General features: G+C 45.6%; 1 protein-coding gene across 7 annotated transcripts in view; it reads right to left on the bottom strand.

Moving 5' to 3' along the window:
- The window catches only part of MBNL2 (muscleblind like splicing regulator 2), a 156,191-nt gene extending 131,727 nt beyond the window's left edge, over positions 1-24,464 (bottom strand). For 3 of the 7 annotated variants that reach the window (XR_008619068.1, XM_007101399.4, XM_007101404.4), the window contains exon 1: positions 24,237-24,461. The gene's annotated coding sequence lies outside the window, so the exon portion shown is untranslated. Of the gene's footprint in view, positions 1-24,236 lie in introns of all 7 variants that reach the window. The other 4 variants (XM_007101402.4, XM_028497779.2, XM_028497777.2 and 1 more) reach the window with 3 other exon arrangements.
- Positions 24,465-26,705: the final 2,241 nt, after the last annotated feature.

Here is a 26,705-nt window from a genome sequence, read left to right as displayed (position 1 = left end):
AGAAATGAAAGAAAATTGTGCTGCGCTGTGGACCCGGCCCTGAGTTTCCGATTTGTTTTAGTGGAGGGAAATAAGCACTTGTTCACTTTCTTTCAAAAACTGCAAGAGTAATGACTACAAATTAAACTATAACAAAATATCAGAATATCATTTCGAAGGGCTCATTCCTGTGTTAACTGCTCCCCACCCTACCCCTAATATCACATTCAGGAGAAAGGAGCGAAAGAAGAGTTGCAGAATAATTCTGTTTCCTCAACCTTAGTAAAAATAAAAATGCATTTTACAGACATTTAGTAAACGCAACTTAATTTTCTTAGAGTTTCAGTGAGTTAGGATAGTTCAATGGCTACCACCCTTGCAGAAAGAACCTTCGATGGCTGGATTTTGGAGACACACAGAAACTGGGTCACCTGCAGCATGGAACTTACTACCGTTTTGCGGTCTATTCCGGAGCTGACTGTTGTGAGAATTCCAACTTTCTAGCACTTCGGAAGGGCCTACGCCAGGCTAGCAAATGGATGTCACTCAGGTTCGTTCTGGCCACCTTTCCCATCCACAGCAGGCATGACCAATCGATCCCAGTGCTCGTCCCCTGTGGATCTACACTCGGCACTCAGAAGTTTCTCAAAACAGGTTTCTAGGCAGGTAGCCACCAGCAACCGATTAGCGTTCCCTTGTGAGTTGGAACCACCCCAGGACTAGGCTAAAGGTTACCTTTGAACTACTTATGAAAAATGGGGGCAGAGGGTGCCCTGCTTGCTGAAAAAATTAACTGTCTTAACGTAATTCTAACGGGAATATTTACCCTACTTAGGAGACCAAACTTCTCAGGCATTTCATTACCATTCATTTAGATATAAATACCTGTAATACTACTTATAAATCATTCTTATCTCTTCATTAATAAGAGCTTCTTAAGAGCCATTATGAGATAAAATAGTCTTGGCCAGTTCACATTGCTGTATGTCGCTGTAATTAATAAAAGGGTACATCTTTATGAACAGTCTATAATTCAGGCTCTTCCATAATTAGACTGAAATGAAGTTTTACTATATTTCAATTTCATTTTCTATAGTAGTGGATAAATGTAAGCCTATCCCAGCGCAGACCTGGGGTGTCTTTCACCCAGATAAGCCTCTGTTTTTATGAGCAGTGTAAAGATGTACCGAGAGCTGATTTCTTCAAAACAAGCCCTGTGAAACAAATGTCTGATTCTTTGGCCAGTGTGCTTTAGTGGCAAAACAAACAGGCCATTATATCTGTGGCAAAGAATGAGATTGCAAAGTCAATGAGGAACAAGGCACATTATCAGCTGGTCTACATTGTAAAACAAAAGGCACAAAAGCGCTGTTAATACATGAAAAAGCCAAAGTTTCACGGTTCTCAGTGAACTTCAATGCTTGGTGGGATCATCCTGAATTTAAGTTGACTTGTGTCTCTATTTAGTTTCCATCTTTTCCTTACCAGAGGACACGTTTCCCTTCCTGATCATGATCTACTCAGCAGTATTACTGGGTACTGGCCTCTTTTTCTCTCTGTATCTCTCAATTTGTTGCTCTTAAAATTATAGCCTGTGTTTATTCAGGACAGCTAAAAAAAGTCAACATGTTTGAAACGCAAGCAAACAAATTCACTGCAAATATTTTCATGAGTGCGGGTTTTTCTTTGGGCATGTGGTAATATTTGAAATAAATTCAACACAACTAAAGAATCACATTGGAATTTTGCAAGCATTTCCATGACCTAACCCTGTCATGCTAATGCCTTTAAACTATGAGGAATTTTGAAACCACCATTATCCAATGTCATGTGAGACGAACTGTTTTTTTTTTTTTTTATTTCGTCATTTTTAGCCAGCGGGGAGGGCAGGAAACGGTCCACGCTGTGGCCAAAAAGAAGGGCGCGGTTCCTTTTCTTGCCTTTTTGATGGTGTGGGAGACGGTGGTGTAGGGAGAACAAGAAGGAATCTGCAGAGAAGTTTTACTTCGACCCTTTTCCCCTCCTGTTTCTGATGAATGATAACAAAACAAGATCTAGGCTGGAGGACAAAAATCTCCCTAAATGTCTAGCCCTTTCCATGCTGAATAAAATAGTCTTGTTTCCGGTGCATCTACATTATGCTACCTGCTGCCATATTAACTCTTAATTCGTGTCTTTTTCCCTTGAAGGGTAGGAGGAAAGAAACAAACAAACAAACAAATCTACCTGCCTAGTAGTTTTAGTTTATAGATGAGACTTGATAAGCCTCAGAAGCCACTAATTAGAAGCAGCATGCTAATTAGGAGATCGTGACAGCCTTCTCCCCTTTCTTTGCTGGCTGTCATTTGGTGCACCCCGCAAGGTCCCCGATCAAATGTCCCTTCTTGGAAAGTCATTCCCTACCCTGTCCCCCATCCCCACTGCCCCAGAGAGCCACTCTCACTCTCCCTGACCACTGTGACCCCCTCTCATGTCCTTGAAGTTGACCTTGTTGTTGTTGAGTCTGGCTTGAACATGAGCCAACTGAGCCCAGGTGCCAGGCTAACCCATCTTTCTAGCTCAGCACCCAGAACAGCGTCTGGGTACTCACCTAGGGTCTGTTGACAGATTGACTGACCAAATAAATAAATGATCCAAGAGCAGTTCCTAAGAAAATTTAAGGGCCTTCATTTTCCATCCTCCAGAGTGAACTGAAGATGAATTTACCTAAGCTGCGGTGAAACTTGATGTGTTCAAGGAGCACTGTCTTGTGATCAATTTTCTCTCCTACATCCACCGTCCACGCCTGCCACTGGCCACTGCTGCAGACAGTCACGTGGGGGAGGATGGAGGAGGGGAGGACTGGGGTGGTGACACTCCGAGCTTGCGCCTAAGCTCTGGGGGTCGAGGCGGAAACGGATGGAGACTCCACCACAGGAGCGCGTCCACTCAGGCGGGGGGAGGGGGACAGGCCGTGTGGTGGGTGTGGAGCCCTTAGGCTTAGACGAAGACGACTTAGTCTTCTCTCCTTTCTCCTTCCACCAGCACCCTTTCAGAGGATGACGGCAGTGGAAAATGACTCCATAACACATGCCACGTATAGTAGCCTCCCCACAGACCCAAGCTTAACGGTACTCAAGTTGTCAATCAAATAACACAAAGGTGAGAAAAAATAAGTTCTGTTCGTTCCATGCTTTTTTAACAACTCTTAGGTGCCCTACCCCAGGGGCTCCAGGGGCCAGGGAAATTCCTATTTCTTATTATGTTTACTGGAATGAATGATCCTCTTCTAGACCTTAAAGTCCTTGGGAACTAGGAATGTCATCTACGTTTCGATGTTCCCCGCGGGGCCCGGGACAAGCACCAGGCAGGCACCAGGCTGTATCCTGCAAAATCCAAAGCTCACGGTCAGGATTGTATTTGGGGTAGAAGACGGCAGGAAGCAAGCCTGTTGATGCTACTATCGTCTAACCGAGGGGCGTGGATGTAAAATCCCTCTGAGCTGATCAAGGGGCCTCATCCTCGTGGGCCTGACCCACCCCAGGGAGCCAACAAGGGCCCAGCAGAGAGGTGGCCCCGCAGGGCACGGGCTGTGTCTCAGATGGCTGATGGACCCTGAAGAATGAAGGAACTTGACCCACGTGCCTGCTCCCTGCTTTCTCCTATCTCCAAACACCCCAAAGCACGAGGAGCATAAGAAAGAAAATGCCTTTTAGGTTTCCAAGGATACTTTTCGTAATCGAAGTCTCTGGAGGTCCAGGAAAGTGGGTGGTTTTGCTAAAGTCCTACCCATTTCACTGCAGCCAACCCTGGGTTGAGAAAGACGCCTTCTCCAGGTTGTGGGAACGCAGGCCTTTCCCTGTAGCTTCAGCAGGCATCGGAAGTGTCCTGAATCAGGCAATTTCCTTTCTGTGGAGCCCCGTGTGTGTACACAGTAAGAGCTCATTTCCTCCTATTGGCTTTTGTTTAAATGGTTGCCTTTGATATGGGATGTGTTCCGCTCTCCTTCAAAATTATCTAAATCCAGGCATCCTTCTCAACTCAGGAGTCACTCCAGTTGGAGTCAGGCCCAATTGGCTTAACTCTAATGGCCTTTCCCTCCCTCCTGCCTTAGATTAAGCAGTTAAGTGCCTGGGGCCCTTAATCCAAAAAGAGTTACAGTTAGGGTTCTCCATTGTGTGTGTGTGTGTGTGTGTGTGTGTGTGTGTGTGTGTGTGTGTGTGTGTATTTTCGAGATAGGCATGCACGTGTATGTCTTAACACCTCAGCACAATTGCTAGCTACCAATCCTCTTCATTTTGCTTGCTTTCCATAGCATCTGCGGACAGGCACACAGTTGGGTTTTCATCAGTACATTCTGAATGGAGGGAATGAGTCTTTTGAAAATGATTCACAATGAATTTGAAGATTTGCAGATATACCGAGCTGAAACTAAGACTTTTCTATCCCAGAGTATCATAAATTTCTCTTTGCACTCCAACCTCTGTTTTTGAATTTCTTTTTCACTTTTCTGTTATTTCTCCCTGTGTGTTGATCAGATGGACTCTGTACCACACTTCTTTCCTCCTGTTTGTGTGTGACCCAGATCTCATGACCCGGAGCACCCAGCAAGCATCTAACTTGTGAAAAGACTTCTGCTGTTGATGGCTTCTCAGTGGGAAAAAAAAAAAAGGACATGTGACATTGAGCCTTCCAACACAGGCAACTGGGTTACTACATCCAGGAAGGAAGGAGCACGTGGTTGCAGGAAACACCTTGGAGCAGTCCTTGCTTATTTATTCTCTAAGCAACAAAGAGTCAACCTTTCCTCAGGGACCAAAGGGCCAGAATGGACTGGCAGATGTCAGGAGTGTATCCGGGCCTCAGAGGAAGTTCATTCATTCATCATTCATTCATTTCCAAAAGTTTACGTTCAGGAATTTAGTCTCCACGTGAGCCAGTTACCGTCTGCTTCAACGACCTAAAAGCAGCCTGAGTGGGGACAGAATCAACTTTATCTTTGCCAGAACAGCTCAAGGCACAGGCAGTCACAGAGCTGGGCTAAGGGCTCCACTTTCACACACACGCTGTATGAAGCTTCTTGAAAGTGGCTCAGTCCTCCTGTTTTCAAAAGCAACAGCATTCCTTCAGTCCAGGGTAACATGCTCCAGTGTCTTACCATCCTTACCAAATATAAGCCTTCCCCAAAGTCTGGTACAGCATTATTTTGTAAACTATAAAGCCTTGTTGCATTTTGCTGAGAAAATAGTGCAGTCTGTGAGTGATAACAAGACTTTAAGAAATTGCAGAAAGAGTCGTGGTGAAGCCCCTACCCTTTCTGGAACTGTTTAGAGGTGATGTAGCATTAACTGAGGGTTTGTCCTCAGTACCTTCATGTCCACCCAGAGAAAGATACCCAAATATTCTGCACTGAGTGTTTATTCTGTGCCGTAGAGAAAGTTCTTTATACGGGTAATCTCATGCAATCCTAACCATCACCCCAAGAAGTGAGTATTACTACCCTCATTTTATTTTTTTTTAATTTATTTATTTTTTTGCACATTGTTTATTTTATAGTAAACATGTTAAACAGAAGAATAAAATAAGTATAAGCTTTGTTATTAATCCAAATTCCATCTTAACAATTACAACACCAGATAATTGTTCTGAGTACGAGAGATATCTTCAAGAGACAACAAAGGGTCTTAAAATACACTATATTTCTCTTCTGGCCCTACCAGTCATATTTTTAAAGATATTCTCCTTTACATGTTCATTGACATGTAAAGCCCTTAATGAAAATATTTACAATTTCAATACAATTATATTTTGGACTTACTTTATAAAACATGTCTAGCAACTAAATTCATTTTTTTTAATTTTTTTTTTTTATTTTTCTTTTCTACCCTCATTTTAAAGATGAGAAAACTGAGGTTCAAATACATTTTGTAATTGGTCTGAAGTTGTGCATCTAGTCTGTGGCCCAGCCATAATCTGAATGCAGGGTTTGAATTGTCTCTTAACCTCTGTGCCAGGAGGTCTGTTAGTCATTTGTGTTCAAATCACTCTGTGGTTTTACAATAAATGTAGATTCCTGGGCCCTACCCCAGACGTCCCAAGTCAGAATCTCAGAGGCTGAGGCCTAGGAATCTGTCATCTGTTTTATTTTTTTAACAAGCTTGCCAAGAGTTTGTGCAGCCAATGAAACCAGGGTTTGGAGTAACTGGTAAGGGCTTTTGAAATGGGTTCAGAAAGAAAACACAACTTCTTTCTTCTCCTGAGGTTAGAGTTGGGTGGGGCAGCGAATGTAGTGCAGACAGACGACCTTGTCCCAGTGGCTACAAGAGCTCATTGTGGCCTGGACTGTGGGCATATTTATTTTTTACTTAGCTTGCAAGTGGCCCCCGAGTGCGAATAAATAGGCCAAAATCCGTTTTGTGAGATGTGCTGTACATTTTGTGCAGCTAAGCATAATCAGAAGTATCTGTCCTAGAGCAACTAAGCAACTAAAACTTATTTTCAAAGTCTGGGCACTCCGGATAACTCCCCAGTTGATGCATTTCACCCTTCGTCTCTCTCTGCCCGTTGCCTTCATCAGCAAAACTTCTTCTGTGAAGTTTCAGTGAAAAAAGAGCCCTAGCTGAAGGGGTCAAGGTTTAGCTGGCCCCTCTCCAGTACTAAACGACAACTTTATACAAATGTGCACAATCTCTGGGGGGAAATGCATTCTCTCTGTGTCTGTGATAGAAACTTCTGGGTGTACTTGGGTGGATGATGGACTATGTATTACTGTAAGTATGACTCGTGGCTAATAATCATCTCTAGAAAGGCCTGCCTCAATTATAAAATACTTTAATCATTCAATCGTGTCCCACAGACATTTATCGAACACCTACTTCTTACCGGACATTGGTTCTAGTTTAAATTGCACGAGGATTACTAAAATAAGGAGCTTTAAAAATATTCCACATGTGATATCTCTATTGACAGATTGTTATTCCAGAAAAGAGTGCTAGGCCCACGGATTCTCTTTTTGCTGAACCCAGTGAGATGAAGGAAAAAGCTAAGGAGGATGAGTAAATAACAAAGCCACAAACAAATAACATTGGTATAGCACTTTAGAAAGAAGTGGCATTCATTGCATTTTAGTTAGGCCTGCAGTGATGCAAAGCTCATCTTTAATTAATAATTGGGGATCGATGCAGTGTATTGGCCTCACCCCACGATGGTTATTTTGAATAGAGCAGGATTCATTTCAAGGCAAAGGCCTCTTGGAGTCTCCCTGGAGAAGCATTTAGACCTCAACTTACACGTTCCTTCAAATATGTCTGACGTTTTCCCCCTTTCCTTTTAGAGCAGAATCAGACCTGTTCCCTACAGATATTCACAAATGATTTCCCCCCGGTGGTCTCAGCCCATCTATCCCCTGCAGCCTCCTCGGGCTTCAAGCAGCACCAGGTGCCAACAGCCAGCCCAGCCCACCTTCCGACAAACCTACACAGTCTTATCTTAACCCTGCTTCTCCTCCACTTCCTTCATCTCTCCTTTGATTGTTCTGAATATTCCACAGCCCCTCCCTGAAGATTTTGGCTTTCCACTCTCCTGGTACCTGGCTGTTCAGCTGCCCAGTCACCACTCTCTGGCATTATTTTCCACTATCACCTGGTTTTAGGAAACCGTAATACACATTCATACTGTACCACTGATCGGTGTTATTTCTAGGACAGAGTAAGTCCCCTACACACGACCCTTCAAGTTGCGAACTTTCAAAGATGCAAACGTGTGTGCCATCGGCGTCGGGCGTGAGTGACATGGCAGCTCGCCCTCCGTCTCCTGTTGCTGACGATCCTTCGGCTCTACCATCTCCCACCTCCTCTCCCCCACTCCAGTCAGTAACTCTTCTTGCCTGTTCGCTCGGTGCCAGCCCCTGGATGCCAGCTGTTGTACTGGACTACTGCACTTTTCAAGGTGCTGTACTGTAAGATTTTAAATGTTTTATTTTGTGTGTGTGTTTGTTTTTTATGTATTATTTGTGTGAAAAGTATTATAAACCTCTTACAGTACAGTACTATACAGCCGATCGTGTTAGTTGGGTACCCAGGCTAACTTTGTTGGACTTACGAATGTGCTCTCAGAACAGAGCTCGTTCGTCTGTAGGGGACTTACTGTAGTGAATAGACTGATCTCTTCTCACCGACCCAAAGGCAAAGGGGAGACGCCCTGAGGCCCACACACCTGTTCCAAGGAGCACCTGCCCTCTGAAATGCTCTTGACGTTGGATTTCTTTGCCAGCGGGAGTGTGCCTAGGAAATGCCGTTAAACGTAAACCTTCCGCAGGCCTGTGCCATCGCCCATTTTCTAGATCACGCTTGCTTCCTTAGGGATCTCAACTCCTTTTATGAGTGCAGATACCGCTCCTCTGTGGATGCATCCCAAATGTACATTTAGCTCTGCACTCCACGGAAGCCACGGCCTACACTTCCACGAGGACATTCCAACTTCACTTCAAGCTTCTGCGGACCGGAACCAATCTGATTCCCTCCCCCACGCCTTCTGGGGAGCGTCTGTCACTGGCATCATGAACGTTCCTGCAAGCTCCCTTCATGGACTCCCCCCTTGTCCCTCGGCTGCCACGAGTCCTGCCCACGATCTTAGGATCGTGGAAGCATTAACTTCCACTGGCCCGGGGGTAGGACGTTATAGGGCTTCATGGTTCCCGTTATTAGAGGGAATGGAGCCCCACTTCGGAAGGCCGGAAGTTTAGGAGAGAAACAGATAAGGTGGGGAGACGTGAGTGGAAATAAAAGAAGGAAACAGGGGTACCTCGCCTCCCGCCAAGCTGCACTGCCACTGTTTCAGCTCACGCCTCCGTGACGCCTGGGTGCCTGTGGTTCTCGGCGGTAAACTGCGCTCACGGAATTCTCTCCCTCAGGTAGTGTCTGACGTCATCACTCATCTGCTCGCAAACATTTGGTGGCTCTCTGCTGCACTCTGAGTAAAGTTCAAAATCTACAGCTTGGCATTCAGGGTCCTGCAAGCATTTTAGCTCTGCCCCCGCGAGTACTCCCTAGACTCTGCCCCCTGCTCCACGGACAGCTGCACGGGCGCTCCCCAAGCGCATGCGCCGTGGTCCAGCCCTTCCTTCACACGCTGGGTCAGAGGCTGTATCTTCCGGGAAGCCTTCCTCGCCTCGCCCGGCCAGCAGGTAACCTTCTGCAACGACGCCTTACACCCGCCCTGAGGCACGGATTACCTTCACCAAGGCGATTTATTTGTACATTTTATCTGTTATTCTAGCGCATAAATTCCATGAGAAAAAAGGAAGTGAGGAAAACTGAAGACCGTGACCTTTCACACAGCATTCTTTTTCTCTGCAAACTTTTCTGTAGCCAAGAAAACTTCACTAAGTGGAGCACATTTGCTCTGGCCAAGCAGGTGAAGATGAAATTAACAGTGATTCTGTCTCTCCCACGGACACTGGGGCTTTCACAGTGTGCCGGGCACTTCCGGTACCTTGTTTCAGCAGAATCATCACAAAAATCCTGAGACGTGTCATGATGATCTTCACTCGTGCCAACCAGGAGATCCAAGTTCCAAGCGTCTTGGTAACTTTTGTTCACCGTAAGCAGGGGGGGCCAGGATTCAAATCCACGCCAACAATCCGCAAGCTGTGGCTTCTGGCCGTCCTCCGCCACCCTTATTTATCTTTTGAGACCTGCAGTCCCCCGAAAGGGCAAAGGGCACTGCCATCTGGGGTCTCCAGGGCGTCCCTTCCTCCCACTAGTCTTGACTGCCAAATAGGATAAAAAAAAAACCCCAAAACCTTTTAAGCAAAACTTTCATGTGTTTGTAAAACATAAAAACAGGGAGAGAAAAGTAGATGTTTTGTACACCATGACCAAGTGGCCTTATTATTACTATCATGATTAGCGTCATTATTATTTAACACTGATGATTTCCTTTCAAGTTTGCATTTGAAGCACTAACTTCCACTGGCCCGGGGGTAGGACGTTATAGGGCTTCATGGTTCCTGTTATTAGAGGGCATGGAGCCCCACTTCGGAAGGCCAGAAGTTTAGGAGAGAAACAGATAAGGTGGGGAGACGTGAGTGGAAATAAAAGAAGGAAACAGGGGTACCTTCCGACTAGTTCTTCGTTGATCTGATAACAGGCAGCACCCGGCGGCCAGCTACATTTAAAATTGTTTTCTTACAGGCAGGAAAGACTAAAAGACCTACCCCTTATCCTAAGTGTCCAGCTCGCTGGATTCCACCAAGTGAACACCTACACCCAGACTGAGAGGTCACGTCTTAGCAGGACCCCGGCTGCCCCGCCGGCGTCTCTCTGGGTCATAACCTCCCTTTCCGCAAAGGGTGAGCCCTCTCCTTAGCTAGCCACTACGTCTAACTAGCTGGCTCCAGTTGAAGTTAACCCTTTGTTCTGGCCAGGACAGCGTGTGTTTTTTGAGAAGACTTTTCTGGCAGCAATTGCCATTTCAAAGCGGGAAAAAAAAAAAAAAAAAAAAGTGTGTGTGAGGGAGTAGTTTTGTGTGTAGGAGAAAAGTGTTTCTAATTTTCAATCCTGAAGATGTGAGGGGAAGAAGGGAGATGTGAAGGAGGGAAATAAGTCGGTAAACGCAGCCTTGCTCTGCTTTCCCCATTAGAAGCTGGAAGCATTCCAGCGACAGGCCATTTCGAGAAAGGAAGCAAAGGGAATCGCCCTTCCCTACCTGCCTCAGCTTGGCTGGAGCAGGCCGGCTCCTCTTCCCCAGGCCTCCGGATACGGGGCTACGTCTCTGATTATTATTTCATAGCACAGTGTTCACTAGAAGCCTGATACCGCACTGAACACATGGTTTTGATTTCTTTTTTTTTTTTTTTTTTCAGTTTTGAACCAGAGAGCAAGATGGAGAGTGTCACAGCCCTAACTCCAGGATTTGCTGGTCCTGCCAATCTGTAAGGCGAAACTAACTCCAGACTGATGCCCATCCCGCTGTAGCAGCTGCGGTGGGTTGGGGCGGGGGGCGGGGGGGGACCCACTGAGGACCAGGGGCTAAAACGCGGCGGCACTGACCCCGGACTGCTGACCTGACAAGGCGCGCAGGCCATGTCCGAGCTTCTCCGTTACTTTCCACACTCATTCTCAAGCTGGAAGGAAGGGATCAGAACATCCAATAAAAATCCACAGCCGCAGAACAATGAACTCGGGGCGCAGCATGTATCTGGCTAAGGGGACGATTATTAACTCCGGGATCCACAATGTCTGAACCGCAACCTTCTCCAACTTCACCTCTTGGGTTGTCGGCCCGGCAGTGTTTCCCCAAATCATCACTCCTCTCAATTATTTTTTTCTGATCAATTATTTAGTGTGGTCTGGGTTATATGACATCAGTTTCACCCTGAGGGGGAAAAAGTTTCCTGTTCCCTAGTGGTCAGCTGGAAAATTTGGAGGTTTAATTAAAAAGGCAAATTTTCAACAAGGCAAAGAGTGCTGGCTGGGTTTAGAGGACATTAGTGAAACTAGCAGTAAAGAAAAAAAAAAAAAAAAAGGCAGTGCTGTGATAGAGTAGGGAGGCCTGGGGACCTTCAGGTTAATTATCAACCTGGGAATTTTCCTAAGAAAAACTGGAGGGCTTATCGCAACTCAAGTTTTAAAGCCTTAGAACAGGCTTTCTCCAGGCTTTCTCTAGACGAAACCTGGCCAGTCAGTCGGGAAATGGTTTACCAGCCTTCCCTCCCTCCCTTTGTTTGTTCAGGGAGGCCCTGAGCAGGCCGGGGCAGAGCTGAGGGAGCAAATCCTTCCTGGTTTCTCCCACTCAGAGGAAGCAGGGCAGGTTAGTGCAGCCTGCTGTTCACTGGAGCTGGGATTAATTAGTTCCTTCGGTGACCTTGGCATCTACTGATGGCAGAGTGTGTCTCTAAGCGGCTGAGGACTGTGCTGAGAGCCGCAGAGAAACTCTGGAAGACTCGGAGCTACTGCTAAAACGATTGCCCTTTTGTCGTGCCAGAAGATAAACGCAACAAAACAAAAGGAAACCCCAAACACGTACTTTACCTCTGAAAACTGCCTTAATGTGGTATTCAAACTGTATGAACATTATCATTTATCTATCTTTCTATCATCTATCAATCAATCTCTATGTATATATACTAATCTATATAGCTGTGTATATATTTATCTATATCTTTATCTACCTATCTCTATCTGTATATTTAAATATTAATCTGTATCTATAACCATCTATTTATACAGTAATCTACATCTATATCTATAGGTGTATCTTTATTAATCTCTATCTATGTGAGTGTATTATATAGATACATATATGTTAATCTATATCTATCTATTTCTTATCTATCTCCCATCTATCTATCCATCTATCTATCCATCTATCCACCTATCTATCCACCTATCTATCCATCTATCTATCCATCTATCCATCTATCTATCCACCTATCTATCCACCTATCTATTCATCTATCTATCCACCTATCTATCCACCTATCTATCTACCTATCTATCCATCTATCTATCTATCTATCTATCTATCTATCTATCTATCTATCTATGGGTGGTTTCGCAAGTCAATGCCCAGGAACTTGCCAGGCATTTCCAGGTGCCTAGAGCCTATTGTTGGAACGGAAGACAATTTTCAACCCTTCCGTGCAGTTGGGGAAGCTGTCTGTCCCTCCCCCCTTCACCTCCATCCATCACCTTTTCCACACTGTGCTCAGGCCTGAACAGAGCTGAGGGAAGATGGAGAGCCCCACCCGCTTCTCCACCACAGCTGGTTCAAGGTTCAAGTACAATACCAATATGGGTCAGCAACGTGACAAAGCTGCCAGAAAAACTGAGTATCTTCGGTTGCAGAAATAAACTATTCTTTCCTGAAAATAATAGGCAGTGCCAGCTGCTCCTATCAGAGGAAGCTTGTTTGCTATCTTTAAATATGTGAAGGGGCTCGTCTGCTGAAGGGGCATTTGACTTGCTTAGGGTCAATCCAAAGGCCTGAACAAGGGCTGAGCAGTGAAGATCATGGAGAGTCACATCTCGTTTCAGCACAAGGAAGAATTTTATAACAAAGTATTACAGTGTGTACGCATCATGGGGTCGTGACTGTGCGTGTACGCGTCACGGGGTCGTGACTGTGCGTGTACGCGTCACGGGGTCGTGACTGTGCGTGTATGCGTCATGGGGTCGTGATTGTCCGGCATATAGAGATGGATGAGCAGCAGTTACGTCTGCTTGGCAGGGCCGTGGCAGAGGGTAGACACGAATTGTGCAGATAATCCCGCCAATTCCTTCCATCTTGGGATTCCCTTCTGCTTTTCATGGTACACTTGTGGGTTTTGTCAGTTGGGTGGCTCTCGGAGGGGCGATCAGAATCTGGTGGAGTGTGCAGAGCTCCTCTGCCGACCCCGATGTCTCCCCCACAGCTCTCACCCTTCTGATACCTGAGCACCCAGAGGAAGAGAGACGCGGTGGCCAAGGCTCTGCGTGGCTCCCAGCAGCCCCCGGGGCAGCTGGTCCCTTTGAGGCTGCCTCGTAATTGCAGCTTAGCTGCAACAGGGAACTTTGAAGAAAAGAAACAGGGAAACTCCAGAGATAGGGTTTGTTTTGTTTCCTGAGGGGACGGTCTTTGTGGTGGCTGCCAGGAAGCTGATACCTTAGGGTTCAAATGATGGGCTTCCTAAGGGGGCACATAGAGAGTCCTTTCTACCAGCTAAGAGTCGGGTGTGACTAGAACCCCAGAGACATGGGGCATCTGTGCGCCATTTAGGAGGGGTGCCAGGTACAGCCTTGGCAGAGAGAAGAGAACCCGGGGAAAGAGGTCATGGGTCAGCTCAGGAGCCGGCAGAGCAAGGGAGAAGGAGAGCCTGCGGCGCGAGGATGGTCAGGAGATGCAGCCAGAGAGGAGGTCCACGCGCCCCTGCCGGAGAATGGGTGACACGCGTGAGCGTAAACAGCCCCGCACGAGGACAGGGAAGTCGATGGCAAGGAAAAGGGATTTCTAAGTCCTCCTAGAGGGTAGCAAACCGCAGCAACACAAAGCCTCTCGCTTTCGCACAGGCCCGCAGCTGATAACGAGCGTGTTAGCAATTGAAAGTATCTAGAAGACACCTCGGACGAGGTCTTTCTTTAAGCATCTTCCTGCGCACCCAGACACACACACAGACACACGCACACAGACACAAAGGAGATTCAGGAGTAAGGAAAAGGCCCGCTAATCACAACAAATAATGAAGACGATGCTCTAGCTGTCCCTGGAGATTTCCCAGGTCCCTTTGTGAGCAGGAACTCGTGGCTAAAACTGAGCTCATGCCTGCCCGGCCTGCCAGGAATTGCTTGTTTGTGTTCTATCTAACCGTTTAGTGAATTCTGCTAACAGTACGTGCAAATGAGAGAGAAGCTTTCCCGAAGCAAGCCCCTTTTGTTGCTACCCCCAAGTAAGCACCGTTGGAAAAGGTCTGGGTGTTCGGAGACCTGCCAACTGGAGTTTCACCCCCTGCTCTGTGTCACTTGTTCATGTGTGACCTTGGCAAGGAACTCAGCCTCCCGGGACTTTATTTTCTTCGTAGAAAGGTTTAACTGAGTTGATGTACATAAAGCTCTCAGCAGAGGGCTTGGCGTATAGTAGACACTCAATAAATACTTGTTTCCTTTCAGTCCTAAAAGGTTATTGGTAGATTAAAAATGCATAAAAATACCGGTCGTCTGTGTGGGGGCTAAAAGGGCATCTGGGCAGGGAACACTTTCTCTAAATCCGGCTAGCGGGGACTCCTGGTGCTAGGAAAGAGGGGGCCACATGCTGGACATGCAGAAAAATGAGGATCTCGAGGGCAGGGAAGGCAGACGGACATGAAACAAGATCTAAGACTGTCCACGGTTTCACTGAAGCCACCACCTGAGCCAGCTGTCGTTTCTCTTAACGTCTTCACTCATAGCACGAGACTTTAAAACCAACATGTTTAAACAAATGTGGTTTTGATTGCACATAACACTTCCTCTACACTCTTCCTATTCTTTGGAGGGAAGGAGGGGAGAATGGCAGTATCCTAAGGGAAACGCTGGGTTTGTCAGAGCTCCCCAAAGTAACCCGCTGAGGCTGTCAGACTCGCAGGCTCCAGCTCCGACCACTGTCTAGAGGGAAAAGTCTAGGGCTGATTTTGAACACATACATTTGGTAGGAAAAAATCTCTCTCGAGCAGACGTGGAAACAGACACACTAGCCTTCCCTGGAGGCAGTGAGCAAATCTTTTTGGGCATTGGTGAGAGTCTGTGTCCACAGAGAAAACGGCCATAGCGGGCACGGGGCGCCATCCACAGACCTGCTGCTGTGGCCACGGAGCTGCTGGAAACTGCTGGAAGGCCCACCTTCGTGGCCTCGACCGCAGCAGCTTCGGTGCCAGGCTCGCAGGATAAGTCGGCTCAACCTCTACTCCACTCTCGAGCCCGGGAAGCCTGGAAAGGCCTCCTGGATGGAGGAAGCAGGTCCTGGCCCTCAGCCCCACAGAGCCTCCTTTAAAATCATCTCAGACCCGGAGACCCACCGCCGTCTACGTTTACGCCAGCAAAGCCTCCAGGGCAAGCAGCAAGCATCATCTCCGTCCGGGAGGAATGCAGAATCTCGGACCCCCCTCCACATCTACCGAATCAAGACTCTACGGTTTTTTGTTTGTTTGTTTTTGTTCTTTTAAATTAATATACCTGATTATTTAATAGTGGACATATACAGCTAATATTTTATTAGACGCTACAGTTTTCATCCGATCCCCAAGGGTCTGCTGTACACACGAAAGTTTGAGGAGTGCTGTTCTGGCTTCCTCGCTGCAGGCATGAGGGTACTTTCTCATTTCCTTCAAAGCAGGCCTTACAGCTGGGTTCAGCTGAGACCTGCCAGAGCCAGCAATGAATGAACCCTAGGTCTTTGACAACAGGTGGACTAGTGTCCAGCAATATCTCCAATCCCTCTGGAATGACTGTCCTAACCACTTATACCTTCAAAATGTATATTCTGAGCTACAGATGCATACATCTGGATCAACAATTATTGTTGGTTTTAAATGCTTTCTTTCGGTTATTAGTGAAGATTTACTTTTTCAATAGTCAAATATCTATATCTGTATCTACATGAAAGACCCAGGCAGGAGGTTCTCCTTATCCGCCGATACTCTGTGGCCCTCACCATGGCAGCGAGCTGATATGTGCCTCCACGAGGACCACGGACTGAGCACGCGTGTCAGAGAGGGTAAGCCCCGGCGGAACAATGCAGCGCGGGAGCCATGGAGGCTGTGGTGTGGTGCGCAACGGTCTTGGTTACTTATTATTATTATTATTTTTTTTTTTTTTGCGGTACGCGGGCCTCTCACTGCTGTGGCCTCTCCCGCTGCGGAGCGCAGGCTCCGGACGCGCAGGCTCAGCGGCCGTGGCTCACGGGCCCAGCCGCTCCGCGGCATGTGGGATCCTCCCGGACCGGGGCGCGAACCCGCGTCCCCTGCATCGGCAGGCGGACTCGCAACCACTGCGCCACCAGGGAAGCCCGGTTACTTATTTTTTGATTGACAGTTTTTCTCCTTTGTGGGTATGTGTTTTCCTGATTCTTTGCTAGCTCTTACTCTCTTCTGGGCCCAGGCAGTCTTCCCCAAGGCTCATCCTTGATCATCTCCCTGTCTCCATTTATGTTCCCTTCTTCTTGGAGGCAGTGAGCACTCCTGGCCTCAACAATGGCTTCAACACCGGTGTGTCTCAGTTTGCATTTGCGGCCTGGTGCCTAAGCTGTTCTCCATTTCATGTTGTCAAATGTCTACGGATGACCCACTTCGATGACCCATCGTTAGCTAAAACACCATTACCAGCACTCAAAACTCAAGACTCATCCTCCCCTCCCTCCCCTGACCCCATGCCCATGATGGGCCCCTTTTTCCATCTACCCCCATTTTCTGTTAGGGTCCCACAGATATTTCTCCTGCTAGAAACTTCAGTGTCATTTTGGCTCTTCTGAGCTCTCACTAGCCTCTATTATTTTTCCTTCAAGACATCTTTTAGATTTGCCCTTTCTCCTCCATCCTCACACGGCCATTCTAAGCCAACTCCTTCCCGCGCGATGCCTGAAACATCGCAAAAGTTTTCCGGCCAGTGGCATCACCTGTTAACAAATTTTCTAACCTCTAACCTGATCTCACAAGTTCAATTCAATCCTTGTAAAGCATTAGACATGATGCTGCAGGTAACAAATGAAGCTCTTCCACATGGCTCTTTAGTTCTCCCATATTCTCACTCCCCCACTCTGTCTAAACTTATTTCCACGCTGAAAAAATGCTTATTTCCCAGCATTTAATCCCTATTCTTCAAAGTTCCACACTGGCCCCTACATTACATCACGCCGTTCCTCCCTTCTAGAGATAATCTTCCTTCCTCTATTTGTGACTAGTGTCCTCTCCAAACTTTTTAGATCATATATCCCCATCAGAAAAATACTTTCGTGCAGGAACAACCATTATAAGGTTAGTTACTTATTTATAAATGTTATACTTGCATAACACTACTAATATGCTACATACATTATCAAACATGTGAAAAGTGACATTTTAAAAGGACGGGTTAAATAACATATAAGATGTAATTTCGACTATTTCCTTTCCTCACGGAGATGATGACCTTGCCCTAGGCTTGGGGTGTAAACATCCCATTGTAGAAACACTGATCTAGAGAAAGTATATCCATAGAGAGCTAGAGGAAGTATCTCTTCCTCTTCGAAGGCTTATCTAGTACCCCAACCCAAAAGGAGTTCCACTTTCCTGAACTCCCAGAGCATCGAAAACTATAAGCAGTAAATCACTGACATAATATATACTTCACCAATACTTTTTAGTTGATTAGGTGAAGCTCGCATCTAGGATGCCCGAAATTGATAGATTTTTAAAAAATAATTCAATATCTTAATTAAAAACATACTGTCTTCCCAAAATTGCTTGGGTGGAGCTCTAGTTCACTATGCAACATCCATTGCAAGAAAACTCCAAGTCAGGCTGCAGTGACATTTCATTGAAAGACTATTTGATCTCACTGAATATCATAGGCACAGATTCCCACAGTTTTAAGGACCAGCTTTTCCGCTTTTTGGCTAGTGAGATTTTTAGCACATTGCTTAACCTCACTCAGATTTGGTTTTTATTTAATTTATCAGATGGGGACAAATAGGGGACTTTGTGGCCATCAAAAGAGACGATAAGCATAAAACCAGAAACGATATATGAAGTAAGATATTAGTGTTATTACACCCAGTATTTATGTATCATAATGTAAACTATATAAGGTACATCTGGGATTTCTAAAATAATCGGCCTCCTACCTTCACCTTGAGCTTTCTTTCTGCAAATAAATTATTTTTATTTTCTCTATTTTATTTGCTCAGCTGAAAACATGGTGCTGCCTCCCTGTAGGGTTTGGAGGTATGATCGGGCCTGAGTTTAAATACTGGCTCTGCCAAATACCAGCTGTGGGATCACGGGTGTGTTCTGGAAACTTTCAGAACTTCTGTTGGCCAGCATTAACTTTGCGGGGATAACATTAACTTCAAGAAGTTCTTTTAAGGTTCAAAATACACAAGATATGTGTGTTAAGCACCTAGTTGATGACACATGCCACTAAAATATTAATTTCTGCCCCGACCCCTTTAACAGGCTTAAGAGAACTCAGTGAGGTGCTCTAATGGGCAAATGGACTACTTTGAATTTGGGGTTCATTGCTGACTATGGTTTTTCCCTGACCTGTGAGCCTTTTACAACCATTTACGAATTTTATGTTCTAGAAGCACCTCCTTGCCAGTCGTAGCCAGACTCACGCTGCTACTGTGTGCCTGGGTTGGGGCATGAAACCAGTGTAGGTTTTGTCCCCTAATGACTTCTGAGCAGTCAGAGCTGGGCAAGTGAAGCCAACCAAACTCTCCTGCTCTGCTGCCACATCCGGACTGCCTACTGTACTAGTTTGTAAGTGTAGTTGTCCAAGAAAGCATCTGGGGACGGGAGAAGGTGACACGCATACGTGTCTCCTGGTTTTCTAAATGCAAATCCAACACTGAAAAAAAAATCAATGAACAAAAGTTTTAAAAATCCGGTTTATAACTCATCTCCGCCAGAAGCTTTACCTAGTACATCCTCACAGGCGTACTCTAATTTTAGGCTCCCAGTTTTTAACCCTCTGTTTGAACTGTTAATTGAGATAAAGTCTGTGGAAGCCCTCTGGAGAGGGTACAGAACTATACATATGCTAATTATCCTTCTGAAGGCATTTGTGTGCTGAGCTGCTCTTATCTTGTTTGTGGGTGTCTCTTGCCCCAGCTAGTGTGGATTGCAAACTGCTCAGGCCCAGGGACCTGCGGCGTCTTCCATGCCTCCTGCCTCCGTCTGCTGTCTTCTGAGATGGCTCACCGCGCCCCCCCCCCCCAAAAGCTCTTCTCTGGCAACCAGCTCGCCTCGATGCTCCTGGACCTTAGCACCTGCCCATCTGCCTGCCAGGACCCATCGCTGGAAAGAATTCTTGAGGCTCCCTGACACCCTCAGTCTCCTCTCCCAGCTCTTCCCAAACTGGGCTCCTTCCCTTGTGGCTTGTCTGTGCCCAGAGAACACACATTAATTTTGATGTTAGGGTGAAAAACAAAGCAACACGAAAACTTTGTGTTTAAAAAGGGAAATAGATTTTTTTTTTTTAAAGTAACTGTGCTTTTAAAAAAGAGGTGTGTGGGGGGCGGGGGGTGGAGTTTAACCCTCCAGGGTCAGGAATCAGGTTTCCTTGCTGCGATGGGGACGGTGAGATCTCAGCCACCCCGAGGCTCAGAAGTGTGGGAGAGGGTCTAGGATTTCCTTTTGTTGATTGATGGCTCAGATTGTTTTGGACGATGCACCCATATTCCCTAGTCATTTCGGGGCTCTCTCTCAGCTTGCTGAGACGGGGGGGATGCTCTCAATACCTCATATTTTGGATCTGTGGAGGCGGCATTCTCATATGTCTGTTGCTGATCTTACATCATGATATGTTATTTAAACAGTATTATGCTGAGAAATATAGTAGAGGGGAAGAAATTACAGAGTTAAAACTCAAAACTCCTTCTCTTATACCTCCCCCAAACACCAAAACTGTCTCAAACCTACAATTAATGTCTGACGGTTAACAACGTTAAATTAATGTTAGCCAATAAAGTTATTAGTAAAGTCTTTGAAACTTACAATTCTGCATTGTTTCTTTCTGTCCTACATTTTGCACATACTCAGAGTTAGCTATTAGGTAATTGACTTGTTCTAACCAAATGGCAAAAGCCAGGGGAGCCAAGAGGTGTTTAATAAACACTTGTTGACTGATTGATGGAATATACCGACCTAGGATCTCGGAGACAATGCAATCTTTGTCAGAGCACTAAGGTAAATCGTGGGTCCACTTTTATTACCAAGCGTTTCTGCCATATTGAGGGGAGCAGGCCAGCCGAAAACGTATCCATCAGCACCGTGGCTCTGGATCTCAGAAGAAACCCCATGGCCTTGCCTTTCACACCTGTGTTCACTCTCAGCGACAGAGCGGGGACCAGCTTCAGCTCAACAAGGCTGAGCAACTGGAGGCATGGCCTGATGCAGGCCAGCCGTGACGCCACCTTGAGCTCCTTACTATGAATATTATCACAGCTGCAACTAACAGTTTGTGCACATTAAACAAAACAAAACAAAACAAAAAAACAAAAAAAAACAACTGAGCTGAGTAAAAATCTGGAGGAAAAAAACAGTATTGCAACTAATTTACAAAGCCCAGCTAAGTCTTCCTGCATCATTCTTCTGAAATGAAGCAGAGCATGAAGTACCAAGTTCCTTGCTCCACCAGCAGTGGACATATGTGCCCATCTGGTTCCTTCCAGAAAGTATGCCTGGGCACATGACATCTTTACTTCTCTTCACAGCCACTTCCTCTCTTTCTTTGCTGGGCCTTCAGGCTGGGCCTCAGGCAGGTTTGATGAGAGGAGCTAAGTGTCCTGCCCCTGTGCTGCTCTCCCCCCGGGCTTCCGTGCTCACCTGGCCTGCCTTTGGACCTACAGCTTTCTCGTGACTTTGCTACGGGCTGACACTGATGCCTCACACCTCCCTATCTTTCCATAACGCCCCTCGCCCCCCTGCCCACCTGCTCCCCAGGGATGCCAGCTTTCTCTGCCCGACACGGCAGTCACAACTGTTTCTGACCTACCAGCTCTCCTGTGCAGCTGTACCTGGAGCTACTCAAGACCCCAAACTATGTTTTCACAACCAACACGTCCTGCAGGTGTCCCACCTCTTCGTTAATCAGAATCCTTTGCCACCTGCCACGTGGCCAGCCTCCTTCTATGTTGATGATGTGTTTGGTCATCTTGGAAAATGTAAACAGATCAGTAGGCCTTCCTTTTTTCTTTTCTTATTGACGTCTCCTTGACATACAATACCCAGCTTTTCTTGTTACGGGTAGGAAAGTGCAGGAAGAAAGCAAGAGAAAACGCGTGCGAGCCTGAGCCTTATCAGTCTCCCATAAGGAAATCCCTCAAACTCAATATCTAAATCCTCTTCTCCCAATCCCTGCTTGGAAGCGTGAGTATCTGATCTCGAATCTCCGTGGCTCTCCGCGAGCGGGACTGGCTGGTAGCCATGTGATATTGATTTGTTTTTACCATAGCAACAGCAAATTAAAACAACTCGCAGGGAGAAGGCAGGCTGTTAACCAGTAACGCTACACAGCCAGTAGATTTCACAAGCGTATTCTTCTCCTCTCCTCTCATTTTCTCTCTCATTCCCTCCACTTGCACACATTGAATACCAAAGTCAAAGCAAAAATAGCACTAAATGCTTTGGGCACTGCGAGGCCTGTGTCTGAAGGGTCTGGTTTGCACGGTTTCTAGCATATTGCACAAGATCAACAGAGAAAATGCATACAGCCATGCTCTGATTTCCTTGGGAGTTGTATGCGTTGGTCTAAGGATAAATATCCCTAGAAAATGTACAGGACGATGAAGTAGATTGAAGGGTTCTGTATATGTGACTCTATATCTTAACACCCTAAGGCATTTGCCAGTTTCATTAATAGGGAGGTTTTATCCCTTTGTACTTTAACTAGCTCACTGTGTCAAGAGACAAACAACTTTTTTTTTTTTTTTTTGGGATGCAAGGTCAAGATCTCTCAAAATGCTGGAAGTATGAAGGAAGGTGTAGCAAGTATTATTCAACTGCATTAAGAGAGAGAAAAATTGAGATGGGCGCTTGCTCAAGGCTACACAACGCAAGCCGTCCTAAAGAGGATGCAGACTAGAAGTGGGAACTCCCCGAGAACTCCAAGCTGTTCTAAAGGAAATTCTGTCTGAAAAGGCTCCTTATTAAAAACTTACCATCCCCTGATCGCGACGACCAAGGTTGCCGCTTGTGACACGGGGATGAACAGCCTGCGGTACTGACTGCCCTTCCTTGGGCCCATCTGCACGAGGACACGGTGCTCTTTCTATCGGAGCGGCTGTTCCCACCATCACGACCAGCCGCGAACTTGGTGGCATAACCTGGGTCCTAAAAAGTGGCTCTGGGGGAGCTGGGAATGGGGCCACGGGGACTGTCCGCCCAGGGGGCAGAGCTGGGCTGCGCTGAGGGGAAGCGGGGCCAGAAGCAGAGCCACGCTCCACTCCCTGCGGCTTCCCGTCGGCGCAGCCAGGGTCCTGCAGAAAAACCGCCCCGACCTGCCCGACGTGAGGAAGCAGGTAGGAGAAGATGCCCTAGTTCTGCTGGAGGTCGGTTTAGGGTTTAGAAAGGAAGGGAATAGGAAGACCTAACTCAAGACCTGCCAAGCGAGAGTTAGAACGTTCCTAGCCAGGACGTAAAAAAAAATATTCCTCTCCACGAGCTTGGAGAAAAGAACACACAGCAGAAATAGTTGGGAGATGACGTCAGAAGTTCTGGGCTAGTGTCCTGCACTTCTCCTTGAAAGTAAAAACAGTGGGTCTGGAAGAATCTACGTGGCATTGCCCTTATTTAAATGAGTACTTCTACGGCTTCTTACAAAACAGGCAAGCTAGCTGAAGAAACTTCATCTCATGTACAGGTTATAAGAACCTCTTTATCTTTTTACTTTATTATCCTCAAAACGCACATATTACTCAATTAACAAATATCTTTCCGCTTAACCTTTGTCTTTCCAAAGGCCAGTGGTGTTTCTTGGATAACATTCGCGGTGGTGATGGTTAGGCAAGTCCGATTTTTTTTTTTTTCTTTGCTTCAGTGCTTACTAACTATTCTAAAAATGTTACACATTTATTGTAAACATATGCTTCTGAGGCCTAACAAAAAAGCACAGTTTCCTCATGCCTGGCAGAAATTTAAAACGGAAAAGGGCAGAAAGAATTCTTTAACAAATATATCCTTTCCTTCTCTTGGGCCAAGTGTGTTAAAAATAAATCTTCTCCATCATTTCTCGCTGCTGCTTCTCGGCAAGAAAGTTGATATGGTTCGGCACAGTAAAAACACAGCTTTAAAAGCTAGCCTGCCCTCATTAAATTATTCTGCTGGCTGTGTGTTCTCATTAAAAATGCATAAAGATCAGATAATTGCAGTAAGCATTATTAACCCAGCTTTACTTTTGAATATAATGGTTCCACTTTTAAGCTGGAAACAAAGGCTCAGACATGCCAGAAAAAGAAATGTAAACATTGAACTACAGTATCAAAAACTTGTCAGAAAGCTACCTCTTGCTGGCTTGTTAAAAATGTGCTTTTGAAACTCAGTTAAAGCCGTGGCATTGTAGAGCTAGGTAGGTCCCTAATTTCCAATAAGTAGACGTATTTTTTTTGGCTAGACGTCCAATCGATCATCATTTACCGTGAAGTTTTTTTTTCTTTTTCTTAATTACGAGTCTGTTTTCAAATAATAGGATCAACGTAAACTTTATTTATTCGAGAGCTAACTACGACAGTGTGAACATTTTCTAGAACAAGAAAATAAGCATATGCTCCCAAGAATTCAAATGGTTTTTGTTGAGTAATCAATGGATCTATTCTTTGAGTAAAAACTCGTTTTCTGCCTCACCCCAAACAGGCAGCAGAGATTCACGCTTTGCCATTTCTCTTTCTCGAATCAAAATGTTACGTAAAACTCCAGGGTCCCCCCTGCAAGTATTACATTTGAACTAGTGGAATCCGGTTTCCCTGGCTTCCCTAAGCAACATACACGGAATGCAGCATACTGCAGCAAACTCTTTAAACATTCAGGAAAAAAAAAAAAAAAAAAAAAAAGAAGGGGGGGATGATTTCCCTACCTTGTTTAGCTCTGCCTCTCCTTTCCTTTTACAGTAACCCCAGGAACATCTGGCAAAATCAAGCGGCCGAGGCTTCTCCGCTGCATCATGAGGAAGAAATTTCCATGTAAATAGTTCTCATTCCCTGTTTATTGTACTCTGAGAGCCGTCTGCCGTATCTGGAAAATTTTGCCTTCAGATGATGAAGCAAAGACAGTCTAAACTCTGTTGCTGTAAGCTGCAGCCCTTCCTTCCGACAAAGCCCTCCCAGCTGTGCGCAGCCAATCCGCAGCAAGTTCGTCAGCCCTACTCGTCTGAAACTGGCCCTAATAGGATGACTGACACAGCAACACAGCACTTGCGGTGTGTGAAAACAGTGCATCCATACTGATGAAAGAGGAATTTCCCTCTCAGAAGAAAGCAATCAGAGCACCAAGACAAAGTGGCACATAATTGGCAGAGCAGAGAGAGGGGTAGCTCCAGAAAACACCCTTGAAGACAGCCAGCCCAAAGCTTGTGGCTGCACTGTCAATGCTCTGGAAAATAGAAAACTCTGCAGATTTAGGAAAAAATCCAGGGTGTACGTGAAACTGATGTCGTTACCCCATTGGACAAAGCACATATTTTTTTAAAAGGAAAACAATTCAATGTCTGCCATGGAAATTAATATACCTTACAGAACGTTTGCATATGATTTCCATTAGTGAGGAAGGACGTGTTAGCCCGAGTGCAGAGTCAAAGTCAAAACACGCTTATATCCCTCACACAGTTTTCCTGTATAACATCTGTTACTGCAGTGGTTAATTACTGTAGCCCATATATCTTTCCTCTTAAGCTTTCAGACTCCCCGGGACTTCAATTAAGGAATTCTGAACAATAAAATTGATATCTGTACTTTACCCTTTGTGCTCTTGGCAAGCTCCCCTGAGAGGATTAGGTGTGCCTTAACCTAACCTTAGGTTCTTTGGGTACCACTTGATAAATACTGTGCATTGGTCCATATTGTCATTAATGAAGCAACCAGCACAGGAGGATGTTTGCTGCTGAGCACACACGGCACATGACCCAAGGGGCGCCATCAGGTGCAACTCCACAAAGGATGGTCTGGAGGTGCTGAAGTTCCCTGAGATAAAGCAGAAGAGGAATGGAAAGCTTAATAAGGGTTATTTACTTCTTTCCCAGTCAACGGTACTCCGTTTTGAAAAAGTATAAGTGGCATTTAGAAAAGACACAAAAAAGCATACATTTTCCTTCCACTAAACACAATATTTTGAATTAAAAAAAAAATTTTTTATGATTACATGGCTGGACCAAGGTGGCCCATTCATCTGAAAGGTTGAACCCAACGCACTGTTGTTTATAAGCGATGGTTTGATGCATCTGTAATGAAGTAACAGTTGGGGTGGAATGTAATGGTTTCTTTTGATTTTGGCAATTGCATTTAAAAATCACAATGTTTCATATGATTTGTAGGCTCTCTCTTTAATAGAATACCATACTTTATTCCCCTTGAATCTTAGACTTACAATTTTTTTTCATCCCAGTGTAAATCCAAGATATGCCTAACTGAGAGTCTTTCATCTACTATAATTTTTCTGGAAATTTAAATGATCTCTGTGGTCAAACAGGTAAACAATTATTTTTAAATATTCTTAATATTATACTGCATGTAAATGGGATATCACAGGTTTATGAATATCCTCTTCCTGATCCCCCTCTGATTATGACTTTAAAACTACCTTTCCCTTGATTTCAATCCTGAAATTTTAGTCTTCTTTGACTCATTCTTCTGTTTTCTTTTTTTAAAAAAAAATTTGTTTATTTTATTTATTTTTGGCTGTGTTGGGTCTTCATTGCTGTGCACGGGCTTTCTCTAGTTGTGGCGAGTGGGGGCTACTCTTCGTTGAGATGCACGGTCTTCCCCTTGCGGTGGCTTCTCTTGTTGCGGAGCACAGGCCCTAGGCGCGCAAGCTTCAGTAGTGGCGGCACACAGGCTCAGTAGCTGTGGTGCACGGGCTTAGTTGCTCCGCGGCATGTGGGATCTTCCCAGACCAGGGCTCGAACCTGTGTCCCCTGCATTGGCAGGCGGATTCTTAACCACTGTGCCACCAGGGAAGCCCATTCTTCTATTTTCATTCAGTGAAACTAAATCTGGTTGATTTTTTTCCTTCTAGCTAGTTCACAAATCTGACCTATTACCTGGCTAATGCAAATGCTAATAAGCTGGCTTCTGGGACTCAAGCCTCTCCATGTTCAAGCTCCCCTGTTGCCAGACAGGTTTTCCTAAGTCATGTACTGTCATGTTCCTTTCATATTCAATTCTTCTCTCTTAAAATCCAAACTACCGACTTTCCAGGCCCTTCATAATCTGGGCCCTCCCTTTCCACTCAACTTTTTCTACTCTGTTTTTCTAAGTGAACTTTGTGAGGGAGCCATGCCTGAGTCTCCGGGACCTGGCTCCTACAGCCCGTCTTCAGACCTGACTCCCAA

Source organism: Physeter macrocephalus, chromosome 13 (genome assembly GCF_002837175.3).
Source record: "Physeter macrocephalus isolate SW-GA chromosome 13, ASM283717v5, whole genome shotgun sequence".
Classification (NCBI taxonomy): Eukaryota; Metazoa; Chordata; class Mammalia; order Artiodactyla; family Physeteridae; genus Physeter; species Physeter macrocephalus.
The sequence above is the reverse complement of the archived record's forward strand: the minus strand, read 5'-3'. Positions and strand labels throughout refer to the sequence as shown.